The sequence below is a fragment of the Lutra lutra genome, chromosome 3 (assembly GCF_902655055.1).
Source record: "Lutra lutra chromosome 3, mLutLut1.2, whole genome shotgun sequence".
Taxonomy (NCBI): domain Eukaryota; kingdom Metazoa; phylum Chordata; class Mammalia; order Carnivora; family Mustelidae; genus Lutra; species Lutra lutra.
The window spans coordinates 61866651-61880350 of NC_062280.1; positions in this window are offsets into that span (position 1 = coordinate 61866651).

Genomic DNA, 13700 nt, shown 5'->3' on the forward strand with positions numbered 1-13700 from the left:
TTTGTTTCACGTGTTTTGGGGTTCTGCCATCTTAATAAACTGATCCTTTTATCATTATGAAATAACCTTCTTTATCTCTTATAATATTTTTGGCTCTGAAATCTATCTTGTCCAATATTAATATAGTTTCTCAGATTTACTTTGATATTATCATTGTATATTGATTTTCGTTTTTTTACTTTAACCTATTTGCATGTTTATATCACAGTACATTTCTTGTACTCAGCAAATAGTTAGTTCTTATATTTTTGTCCAATCTAACAATATTTGCCTTTTAATTGGTATATTTAGACCATTGACACTTAATTCAATTTATTAATATAGTTAGACTTAAATCAAACATTGTTTTTTGTTTTCCATTTGTCATATTCTTTGCCTCTTTTTTCTTCTTTTTACTGCCTTCTCAAGACTGAATTTATCACTTGAGAGAGGACCATGATGAAAGAAGTAGGGAGATGAGGTGATGCTTCTTTTTTTTTTTTTTTTAGATTTTATTTATTTATTTGACAGCGATCACAAGTAGGCAGAGAGGCAGGCAGAGAGAGAGGGGGAAGCAAGCTCCCTGCTGAGCAGAGAGCCCAATGTGGGGCTTGATCCTAGGACCCTAGGATCATGACCTGAGCCAAAGGCAGAGGCTTACCCCACTGAGCCACCCAGGCACCCCAAGGTGATGCTTCTAAGTATCTAACTAGAGACTTCCAGTAGAGTTGAGTGCGAGGTTCAGAAGCGTAGTCTAGGACAGAGATAATAATTCCAGAGTCATCTGCATATTCTCAGTATTTAAAGCCTTGAGGCTAGATGTAATCACTTGGAATGACAGTATGAATGGTAAAGATAAGAAGACCAAGGAAAAGTTCTAGGCTATTCCATTTTTAGAAGGTAGAGAAAGCTAAGGAAGAAACTACAAATTATACTAATAAGAAATCACAAAATAGGCTGGAGATTAATCATATTAGTGTGTTGCCTTGGAAGGCAGGTAAAGAAAGACTTTAGAGAGAAGGGTCAATTATTTAAAATGTTGCTTTAGTTCAATAAAAATAAAGACTGAGGAAAGAATAACAGATTTAGCAATGTGGAAGTCTTTGATGACTTCACTAAGAGCGGATTTGGTACAAAGGAGAGGACAAAGCAAGATTTGAATAGATTCAACAGAGAATGGGAAAGAAAATATTGGAGAGAGTGACTATAATAATTTTTTTCAGATTGTTCTCTTGTAAAGACCAATTAAATAACAGCTCATTTGTCTGATAATGCAAATAATATAGTAAAGAGGGAAAATTACCAGAAAATAGAGGAGAATGTTTCATTGCTCAATTCATTTTATGATTCCAGCATAATCCAAATCCCAAACCTGAGAAAATGTATGGAAAAAATTATAGACCACTTTTCATGAATATAAACTACAAGTCCCTTAAAATATTAGGAAATTGAATAAAACAACATAGAAAAGGTGACAGTACCTCATGACCACATAAATGTCTTTTATTCCTAGAATAGAAAGTTGGTTTAACATCCTGAAATCAGTCAATGTAATTTATCATATTAACTCAATAAAGGGGAAAAATTATATGATTTTATAAAATTCAACTTCCTTTCACAATAAAAATCCACAGCAAATAAGAATAGTAAAGAATTTCCTTAAATTGAACAATGGTTCTTTAAAAAATATGCTTAAATGTGAAAAACTAAATTGATTTCTCATGAAATTGGAAACAAAGTGAGGATGCTTACTTTAACAACTTCAATTCATTATTTCACAGAATGCCCTAGCAATTGCAATACAACAACCAGGAGGAAAAACAAAAGGCATGAATATCTAAAATGAACAAGTGAAGCTATCCATATTACTAGATATAATATTCTATATAGAAAATATCAGGAAATGTACAAAGTAACTACTAAAACTAACATATGAATTTAGCAGAGATACATAACACAAAATCCATCTTAAAATAATTTCTTATACTCTAGTAGAAAATTAGTGGAAATAAAATTTTAAAATCACTTTTACAGCAGCACAAAATATTATCAAATATTTACGAAAAGATGTTTAAGATATCTACACTCAGTACTACAAAAAAAAATGCTGAGGGAAATTAAAGAAGACTTTTACTATGATCCTGAATTTAAATACTCAATATTATTAAAATGACAATTGGTCTATGGATTCAAGAACATTCTAGTAAAAATTCCACATCTCTTCTATTAATAATTTGACAAATCAACTCTAAAATTTGTTCAGGAGTGCCTGGGAGGCATAGTAGGTTAAGTGTTGGGCTCTTGGTTTCCACTCATGTCTGATCTCAGGGTTGTAAGATTGAGCCCCATGTCAGGCTCCAGGCTCATTCGGGAGTCTGCTTGAGTTTCTCTCTCCCTCTTCTCTGCATCTCCTCTATGCACCCTCTCTCACACTGAAATAAATAAATCTTTAAAATAAATAAATAAATAAATGAAATTTGCTTGGTAATGCAAAGGACCTAAATTAATAAAAGCAATTAAAAAACAACACAATGGGGCACCTGGGTGGCTCAGTGGGTTAAAGCCTCTGCCTTCGGCTCAGGTAATGATCTTAGGGTCCTGAGATTGAGCCCTACATCGGGCTGTCTGCTCAGCAGGGAGCCTGCTTCCTCCTCTCTCTCTTTCTGCCTGCCTCTCTGCCTACTTGTGATCTCTGTCAAGTAAATAAATAAAATCTTTAAAAAAAAAACCCACAATATAAGAACTCTATTTGATTTTAAGTCTTATTATAAAGCTAAAGTAATCAAGACAACTTAGTATTTCCAAAACCAAACAACAACAACAACAACAACAAAAACATGGAAATCTAGATCAGTGGAATAGAATACTCTAGATATGAGCATACATAATAAGGTCAGTTGATTTTCCATGACAGTAACAAGGCAATTCAATGGAGAGAAGAAACTTTTTTTTCTACAAATTGTTCTGTAATAACTGGATATCTATACATAAGAGTGAACATCGACCTCACAGCAAATAAAAATTGCCTAAAAATGGATTATGGACCTAATATAAGACCTTAAATAATAAAATATCTAGAAAAGAAGCATAGGAGAAAATCTTTGTGACTTTGGCAAAGTGAAAGTTTTCTTACATTGAACATAGAGAGCTTGAGCCAAAGTTGAGAAAATTAATACCTGGACCTCATCAATATAGCAAACATTGTTCTTTGAAAAATGTCAATTAAAAAATGAAACAACAAATCACAGACTGGGGGAAAGCATTCAAAACACAGATAAGACAAATTCTTTATATAAAGAATACTACAAATCTTATAACCTAATAGTAAGGAAATAATCCAATAAGAATTAATGAAAAATAATATGTATGAATGCCCAATAAGTACATGAAAAGACATTTTACATTATCATTCACCAAAGAAATGCAAAGTGAAATTAAAATGAGACACCATTACATAAGCACAAGAATTGATCAGAATAAATAATCTCAGTGAGGATTTAGAGCAACTGGAACTTTCATATGGTGCTGATGAGAATGTAAAATGGTATAACCACTTTGGAAAAGAGTTTGATCATTCCTAACAAAGTTAAACATCGACCTATGATAGGACTCAGTCATATTATTTCTCAGCATTGACTACAAATTGAAAACATGTCTGTGCAAAAACATGTATATGAATATTCATTGAAACTTTACTAATGACAATGAATTGAAAATATATGTCTGTTGGGGCGCCTGGGTGGCTCAGTGGGTTAAGCCACTGCCTTCGGCTCAGGTCATGATCCCAGGTCCTGGGTTCGAGCCCCGCATCGGGCTTTCTGCTCAGCAGGGAGCCTGCTTCCTCCTCTCTCTCTGCCTGCCTCTCTGCCTACTTGTGATTTCTCTCTGTCAAATAAATAAATAAAATCTTTAAAAAAAAAAAAGAAAGAAAGAAAATATACGTCTGCACAGAAACTTGCATATGAATATTCACTGATGCTTTATTTGTTATAGTTCCAAACTGAAAACAACTCTTATGCTCATCGACAAAGAAGTGAATAAACAAATTGGGGCATATTTGCTCAATGGAACTTTAGTCAGTAAAGTAAACTGATGGCACATATAATAACATAGATGAATCGCAAAATAATCGTGTTGAGGGAAAGAAGCCAGGCAAAAAAATAAATAAAATGGTATGTACATTAACATAAAGTTCTAAAAAATGCAAACTAAGCCATAACAGATAAGTTTCCTGGTTGCTTGAGGATAAGGGTGGTGGGAGGAATAGATTATAAAGGAATACAAGGAGACTTTGGGGGATGATGAAAATGTTTATTATCCTGATATTTGTAATCATCTCACAGATGCATAAATACAGTGAAACCACTCACCATGAGCACTGAGTAATGTGAAGAATTGTTAAATCACTGTATTGTACATCTGAAGCTATTAGAAAATTTTATGTTAACTATACTGGAATTAAAATGAGAAACTTAAAAAAATCTAATTTAAATAAACACTACATATTATCAGTTTATTTGACTTAAACTGCAATTCAAAATTAAAAAATATATCTCCAATTTAAACTTCTATTAAGTTGCCAAATATAATTGAAAGTTATTATAGTGTCAGCATAAAATGGACAAGTATGGTAACTGAGGACTTATAAAGAAAAATATCTTTTATAAAACTCTGTCAGCAATATACAGAAAAACTGATATTTTACTAAGCAAGGCAGCTTATTGTTTATTTATTTTTTATTTTCACTCCAGTGTAGTTAATATACAGGGTTATATTACTTTCATTGTACACTATAGTGATTTCATAATCCCATACATCACCCAGTGCTCATCACCAATGCACTCCTTAATCCCCACCTATTTCACCCTTCCCACCTTCCTCCCCTCTGGTATCCACCAGTTTGTTCTCTGTAGCTTCTCTGTAGTTCTCTGTCAGTTTCTTAGCAATGTCTTTCCTTCTCTTTTTTCCCTCGTTCATTTGTTTTGCTTTTAAAATTCCACATATAAGTGAAATCATATGGTATTTGTCTTTCTCTGACTGACTTATTTCACTTAGCATTATACTCTCTAGCTCCATCCATGTAGTTACAAATGGCAAGATTTCATTCTTTTTATGGCTGAATAATAGTCCATTCATATCTATACGTGTGTGTGTGTGTGTGTGTGTGTGTGTGTGTGTGTGTGTGTGTGTGTATCACATCTTCTTTCTCCATTTATCCATTGATGGACACCACTTGGGCTGCTTCCAAAATTTGGCTATTAGAAATAATGCTGCTTTCAACACAAGGATGAATGAATCCTTCTGAATTAGTGTTTTTACATTCTTTGGGTAAATACCCAATAGTACAATTGCTGGATCACAGGGCAGTTCTTTTTTTTAAACTTTTTGAGGAACTTCCATACTGTTTTCTATAGTGGCTGCACCAGTTTGCATTCCCACCAACAGTGAAAAAGCCTTCTGTTTCTCCACATCCTCACCAACACTTGTTTCTTAAGCAAGGCAACTCATAAGAAGCAGATGTCATAGAAGCAACAGAACACTACTATCAACAACCACTTGGATATTTCCATCACTCCAGTATTACAAAAAACCCTAGTACCTGCAATGCTCAGGAAAAGAAAGTAGCAGGAATTTTGAGCCATGGCAGTAAAAGAGAAACATTTCAACTTAAAAAAAAATATATATATATATATATATTTGTGTGTGTATGTATACATAGACATACAGATATATGTATATATGTATGCATGTTATATAACATATGGTCATTCATATTATAAAAATCCCAAATGTATTTCTACCTATAAAATATATACTATCTGCCCACTCTCCTTCCTGTTTGCCTGTCACTTCCCCAAGACCTGGCATGCTTTATCTAGCTATAGTCAGAGACTTCTTTCTGGCTCTCTCTCTCCTCTTTTCTTTTTCCAATTTGAGAGGAGTCACAAGGATATTTTCAAAGCACAAATTCTTCATTTCTTTACCCTATCTTCAAAATGAACACAATATAAGAATGTCATAGTGTTTTTTTGGATGTTCATATATCTATAGATGATAAATACAGAGGTACATTTATAGATAGATGACAAATACATAGATACACAGACAGATATTCATTAAATTATAGCAATTATTCAACTTAGAATATGTGAACAGTGTTTTCATCACACAGGAGTCAGGCCACTTCTTTTCAGACAGGCCATCAGCACATTCATACACACAAGATCAAAGTAGATTTTTGCCTTCCTACTTAACTGGGACTGCTTTTTGTGGTTAATATACAAAACTATTTTCTCTTTTAAATTTTCTTTTGAATTCCTTTGGCAGGGTAGGATAACATTTGAATAAGATTGGAAGTCAAGTGTTACACACAAAAGTAAACCCCTTTTGCTAGAATTGTAGTTACTCTCCTACTGACAATAAAACCTGACATCTCTTGGGGCACCTGGGTGGCTCAGTCAGTTAAGCGTCTGCCTTTGGCTCAGGTTATGATTTCAGGGTCCTGGGATGTAGCCCCTATTCCCTCTCCCTCTACCAGTCTCCCTGCTTGTGCTCTCTGGCTCTCTCTAAATAAATAAAATCTTAAAAAAGTAAAATAAAAATAAAACCTGACATCTCTTAAACCAGTTTTGCAAGTCTTATTGAGGTCAAAGTCTGCCCTGGAACAGATTTCTGGCAATTATTATGGGCATCAGAAAGGAATAAGCAATGGTTTATGAAGGGGCTCAGTTTTGGCACAATTTCATTTAAGCTAATTGTGATCACTTGTACCAGGGTTATTAAATGTGCGTTCAACCTTTTCTTTTAGCTTTCAATTGTGGTCCACAATGGGTCATGGCTGGTGCTACTTACTCTATGTATGATTTATATTTAAAGACACTAACACAGTGTTTGTACTTGCCATCTTGCATCCACCCACCCTTCAGGTTTATTTATAAAGAATGTAATTGATTTTACCACCAACCACCAACCCCCACAAGACATATCACCCACAATGCTCTTTTTGCTATTTCCTGCAGGTGTTGTCAGACTTTCTTGCTGGGATTTTCTTAGATGGGTGTTCAGAAATGAGCTTTGTTTTAACACACACACACACACACACACACACACACACACACACACGAGCACGCTGCTAAATTTCTGCAAAAAATAAGAAGACAATTCAAATGTACAAACCACGACAACTGCTTCAGTTTGCAGTTCAATAAAGAAATAGAATTCTTGATATGGCACTTAAAAAACTCTTTAAAAAATTATTTTTTGTTTCATTATATAAGATGTTCTAAAATGCAGACTAAAGTATAAAGCTACTATTGCTAATTAATTGTTACTATTCCTATTGTTCTTTCCTTCAACAACCAGAATACCATGGTTCCAAACAGTTTCATGTGTTTCATGATAAATCTGATGCTTCAAATTGTCACTTGTTGGAGGAGACCATCTGTGCTTCAATGTTGGCATTCTTCATCGCAGGCTAATACATTTGTCATATTAATAACTATTTCAGCCAATAAATCCATGGATAGAAAATCTGACTATGGGATGTGTCATTAACAAACTGTTCCTTCAGGTTGAAACAAAAGCACCTGCTATCTAATTCTTAAGATCTGTAAGTTTCCCTAAAAATATTCATAATTCTATTTTGTATTGGAGTCTGTATGCATACAGCCAAAGACCTAAGGAGACTTTGGCTATCTGAAAGTGCCATTATCTTATGCTAATGATGTATCACCACAGTAAGCAATAATTAATTATTCAAAAACATATGACTGCTTGGTAAGACATCCAATATAATGGGGTCGATACAACTTAGCAGCTAGCATAAAGCACAGTAATTTTGTAGAACAAACTGTTTATTTTATCACTTAATTTCATGGGTTTTTTTTTTTGTTTTTTTTCTTTTGTTTTTGCATGTGTTATCTGGGCAGTAAATATCTTACCACAGTTTTACCCTACATAAAATTTAGAATTTTGGTAATCAAATATTTTTTCATGTAGATTGTTTTTTAAACTTTCTGATTTCAGCAAAGAGATTCTCTCACGTTGATTAAAATATTAAATAGTTCCATAAGACTTATTTTGAAATAATGGCCTTTCAACCCCTATCTCTGGTTCCATTTCCCGGAAGCAATAGCTTTTAACTCTTTGACCTGGATAAAGTCAGTAATATAATTCTTAAATTTCTTCAGTCATAGAAGTTATTAATTGATTTTCCAGTATGGAAGATGAGAATATAGTCATCTGTCAAACATCACTTGCCTCTCAAACATAAACAAATTATGTATCTCCAAAATTATTTCTCCCCTGAAATATATTTAAGTTTACTCATCCTCTCCATTTTTTTTTTAATTTTTTTATTTTTTTCAGCATAACAGTATTCATTATTTTTGCACCACACCCAGTGCTCCATGCAATCCGTGCCCTCTACAATACCCACCACCTGGTGCCCCCAACCTCCCACCCCCCACCCCTTCAAAATTCTCAGATCGTTTTTCAGAGTCCATAGTCTCTCATGGTTCACCTCCCCTTCCAATTTCCCTCAACTCCCTTCTCCTCTCCATCTCCCATTGTCCTCCATGCTATTTGTTATACTCCACAAATAAGTGAAACCATATGATAATTGACTCTCTCTGCTTGACTTATTTCACTCAGCATAATCTCTTCCAGTCCCGTCCATGTTGCTACAAAACTTGGGGATTCATCCTTTCTTTCTTTCTTTTTTTTTTTTTTTTTTACAGCTTTATAAACATATATTTTTATCCCCAGGGGTACAGGTCTGCGAATCGCCAGGTTTACACACTTCACAACACTCACCATAGCACATACCCTCCCCGATATCCATTACCCCACCCCCTCTCCCAACCCCCTCCCCCCATCAACCCTCAGTTTGTTTTGTGAGATTAAGAGTCACTTATGGTTTGTCTCCCTCCCAATCCCATCTTGTTTCATTTACTCTTCTCCTACCCCCTCGACCCCCCATGTTGCATCTCCTCTCCCTCATATCAGGGAGATCATATGATAGTTGTCTTTCTCCGATTGACTTATTTCGCTAAGCATGATACCCTCTAGTTCCATCCACGTTGTCGCAAATGGCAAGATTTCATTTCTTTTGATGACTGCATAGTATTCCATTGTGTATATATACCACATCTTCTTTATCCATTCGTCTGTAGAGGGACATCTAGGTACTTTCCATAGTTTGGCTATTGTAGACATTGCTGCTATAAACATTCGGGTGCATGTGCCCCTTCGGATCACTATGTTTGTATCTTTAGGGTAAATACCCAGCAGTGCAATTGCTGGGTCATAGGGTAGTTCTATTTTCAACATTTTGAGGAACCTCCATGCTGTTTTCCAGACTGGTTGCACCAGCTTGCATTCCCACCAACAGTGTAGGAGGGTTCCCCTTTCTCCGCATCCTCGCCAGCATCTGTCATTTCCTGACTTGTTAATTTTAGCCATTCTGACTGGTGTGAGGTGATATCTCATGGTGGTTTTGATTTGTATTTCCCTGATGCCGAGTGATGTGGAGCACTTTTTCATGTGTCTGTTGGCCATCTGGATGTCTTCTTTGCAGAAATGTCTGTTCATGTCCTCTGCCCATTTCTTGATTGGATTATTTGTTCTTTGGGTGTTGAGTTTGCTAAGTTCTTTATAGATTTTGGACACTAGCCCTTTATCTGATATGTCATTTGCAAATATCTTCTCCCATTCTGTCAGTTGTCTTTTGGTTTTGTTAACTGTTTCCTTTGCTGTGCAAAAGCTTTTGATCTTGATAAAATCCCAAAAGTTCATTTTTGCCCTTGCTTCCCTTGCCTTTGGTGATGTTCCTAGGAAGATGTTGCTGCGGCTGATGTCAAAGAGGTTGCTGCCTGTGTTCTCCTCGAGGATTTTGATGGATTCCTTTCTCACATTGAGATCCTTCATCCATTTTGAGTCTATTTTCATGTGTGGTGTAAGGAAATGATCCAATTTCATTTTTCTGCATGTGGCTGTCCAATTTTCCCAACACCATTTATTGAAGAGGCTGTCTTTTTTCCATTGGACATTCTTTCCTGCTTTGTCGAAGATGAGTTGACCATAGAGTTGAGGGTCCATTTCTGGGCTCTCTATTCTGTTCCATTGATCTATGTGTCTGTTTTTGTGCCAGTACCATGCTGTCTTGATGATGACAGCTTTGTAATAGAGCTTGAAGTCCGGAATTGTGATGCCACCAACTTTGGCTTTCTTTTTCAATATTCCTTTGGCTATTCGAGGTCTTTTCTGGTTCCATATAAATTTTAGGATTATTTGTTCCATTTCTTTGAAAAAAATGGATGTTACTTTGATAGGAATTGCATTAAATGTGTAGATTGCTTTAGGTAGCATAGACATTTTCACAATATTTATTCTTCCAACCCAGGAGCATGGAACATTTTTCCATTTCTTTGTGTCTTCCTCAATTTCTTTCATGAGTACTTTATAGTTTTCTGAGTATAGATTCTTGGTCTCTTTGGTTAGGTTTATTCCTAGGTATCTTATAGTTTTGGGTGCAATTGTAAATGGGATGGACTCCTTAATTTCTCTTTCTTCTGTCTTGTTGTTGGTGTAGAGAAATGCAACTGATTTCTGTGCATTGATTTTATATCCTGACACTTTACTGAATTCCTGTACAAGTTCTAGCAGTTTTGGAGTGGAGTCTTTTGGGTTTTCCACATAGAGTATCATATCATCTGCGAAGAGTGATAGTTTGACTTCTTCTTTGCCGATTTGGATGCCTTTAATTTCCTTTTGTTGTCTGATTGCTGAGGCTAGGACTTCTAGTACTATGTTGAATAGCAGTGGTGATAACGGACATCCCTGCCGTGTTCCTGACCTTAGCGGAAAAGCTTTCAGTTTTTCTGCATTGAGAATGATATTTGCGGTGGGTTGTTCATAGATGGCTTTGATAATATTGAGGTATGTGCCGTCTATCCCTACACTTTGAAGAGTTTTGATCAGGAAGGGATGCTGTACTTTGTCAAATGCTTTTTCAGCATCTATGGAGAGTATCATATGGTTCTTGTTCTTTCTTTTATTAATGTGTTGTATCACATTGATTGATTTGCGGATGTTGAACCAGCCTTGCAGCCCTGGAATAAATCCCACTTGGGCGTGGTGAATAATCCTTTTAACGTACTGTTGAATCCTATTGGCTAGTATTTTGGCGAGAATTTTTGCATCTGTGTTCATCAAGGATATTGGTCTGTAGTTCTCTTTTTTGTTGGGATCCTTGTCTGGTTTTGGGATCAAGGTGATGCTGGCCTCATAAAATGAGTTTGGAAGTTTTCCTTCTATTTCTATTTTTTGGAACAGTTTCAGGAGAATAGGAATTAGTTCTTCTTTAAATGTTTGGTAGAATTCCCCCGGGAAGCCGTCTGGCCCTGGGCTTTTGTTTGTTTGGAGATTTTTGATGACTGTTTCAATCTCCTTACTGGTTATGGGTCTGTTCAGGCTTTCTATTTCTTCCTGGTTCAGTTGTGGTAGTTTATATGTCTCTAGGAATGCATCCATTTCTTCCAGATTGTCAAATTTGTTGGCGTAGAGTTGCTCATAGTATGTTCTTATAATTGTCTGTATTTCTTTGGTGTTCGTTGTGATCTCTCCTCTTTCATTCATGATTTTATTTATTTGGGTCCTCTCTCTTTTCTTTTTGATAAGTCTGGCCAGGGTTTATCAATCTTATTAATTCTTTCAAAGAACCAGCTCCTAGTTTCGTTGATTTGTTCTATTGTTTTTTTTTTTTGTTTGTTTCTATTTCATTGATTTCTGCTCTAATCTTTATGATTTCTCTTCTCCTGCTGGGTTTAGGGTTTCTTTCTTGTTCTTTCTCCAGCTCCTTTAGGTGTAGGGTTAGGTTGTGTACCTGAGACCTTTCTTGTTTCTTGAGAAAGGCTTGTACCGCTATATATTTTCCTCTCGGGACTGCCTTTGTTGTGTCCCACAGATTCTGAACTGTTGTGTTTTCATTATCATTTGTTTCCATAAATTTTTTCAATTCTTCTTTGATTTCCTGGTTGACCCATTCATTCTTTAGAAGGATGCTGTTTAGTCTCCATGTATTTGGGTTCTTTCCAAATTTCCTCTTGTGATTGAGTTCTAGCTTCAGAGCATTGTGGTCTGAAAATATGCAGGGAATGATCCCAATCTTTTGATACCGGTTGAGACTTGATTTAGGACCAAGAATGTGATCTATTCTGGAGAATGTTCCATGTGCACTAGAGAAGAATGTGTATTCTGTTGCTTTGGGATGAAATGTTCTGAATATATCTGTGATGTCCATCTGGTCCAGTGTGTCATTTAAGGCCTTGATTTCCTTGTTGATCTTTTGCTTGGATGATCTGTCCATTTCAGTGAGGGGAGTGTTAAAATCCCCTACTATTATTGTATTCTTGTCAATGTGTTTCTTTGATTTTGTTATTAATTTGTTTATATAGTTGGCTGCTCCCACGTTAGGGGCATAGATATTTAAAATTGTTAGATCTTCTTGTTGGACAGATCCTTTGAGTATGATATAGTGTCCTTCCTCATCTCTTATTATAGTCTTTGGCTTAAAATCTAATTGATCTGATATAAGGATTGCCACTCCTGCTTTCTTCTGATGTCCATTAGCATGGTAAATTCTTTTCCACCCCCTCACTTTAAACCTGGAGGTGTCTTCGGGTGTAAGATGAGTTTCTTGTAGGCAACATATAGATGGTTTTTGTTTTTTTATCCATTCTGATACCCTGTGTCTTTTGATTGGGGCATTTAGCCCATTAACATTCAGGGTAAGTATTGAGAGATATGAATTTAGTGCCATTGTATTGCCTGTAAGGTGACTGTTATTGTATATTGTCTCTGTTTCTTTCTGATCTACTACTTTGAGGGTCTCTCTTTGCTTAGAGGACCCCTTTCAATATTTCCTGTAGAGCTGGTTTGGTATTTGCAAATTCTTTCAGTTTTTGTTTGTCCTGGAAGCTTTTAATCTCTCCTTCTATTTTCAATGATAGCTTAGCTGGATATAGTATTCTTGGCTGCATGTTTTTCTCATTTAGTACTCTGAATATATCATGCCAGCTCTTTCTGGCCTGCCAGGTCTCTGTGGATAAGTCTGCTGCCAATCTAATATTTTTACCATTGTACGTTACAGACTTCTTTTCCCGGGCTGCCTTCAGGATCTTTTCTTTGTCACTAAGACTTGTAAATTTTACTATTAGGTGACGGGGTGTGGACCTATTCTTATTGATTTTGAGGGGGGTTCTCTGAACCTCCTGAATTTTGATGCTTGTTCCCTTTGCCATATTGGGGAAATTCTCTCCAATAATTCTCTCCAATATACCTTCTGCTCCCCTCTCTGTTTCCTCTTCTTCTGGAATCCCAATTATTCTAATGTTGTTTCATCTTATGGTGTCACTTATCTCTCGAATTCTCCCCTCGTGTTCCAGTAGCTGTTTGTCCCTCTTTTGCTCAGCTTCTTTATTCTCTGTCATTTGGTCTTCTATATCGTTAATTCTTTCTTCTGCCTCATTTATCCTAGCAGTGAGAGCCTCCATTTTTGATTGCACCTCATTAATAGCTTTTTTGATTTCAACTTGGTTAGATTTTAGTTCTTTTATTTCTCCAGAAAGGGCTTTTATATCTCCCGAGAGGGTGGCTTTAATATCTTCCATGCCTTTTTCAAGCCCGGCTAGAACCTTGAGAATCATCATTCTGAACTCTAT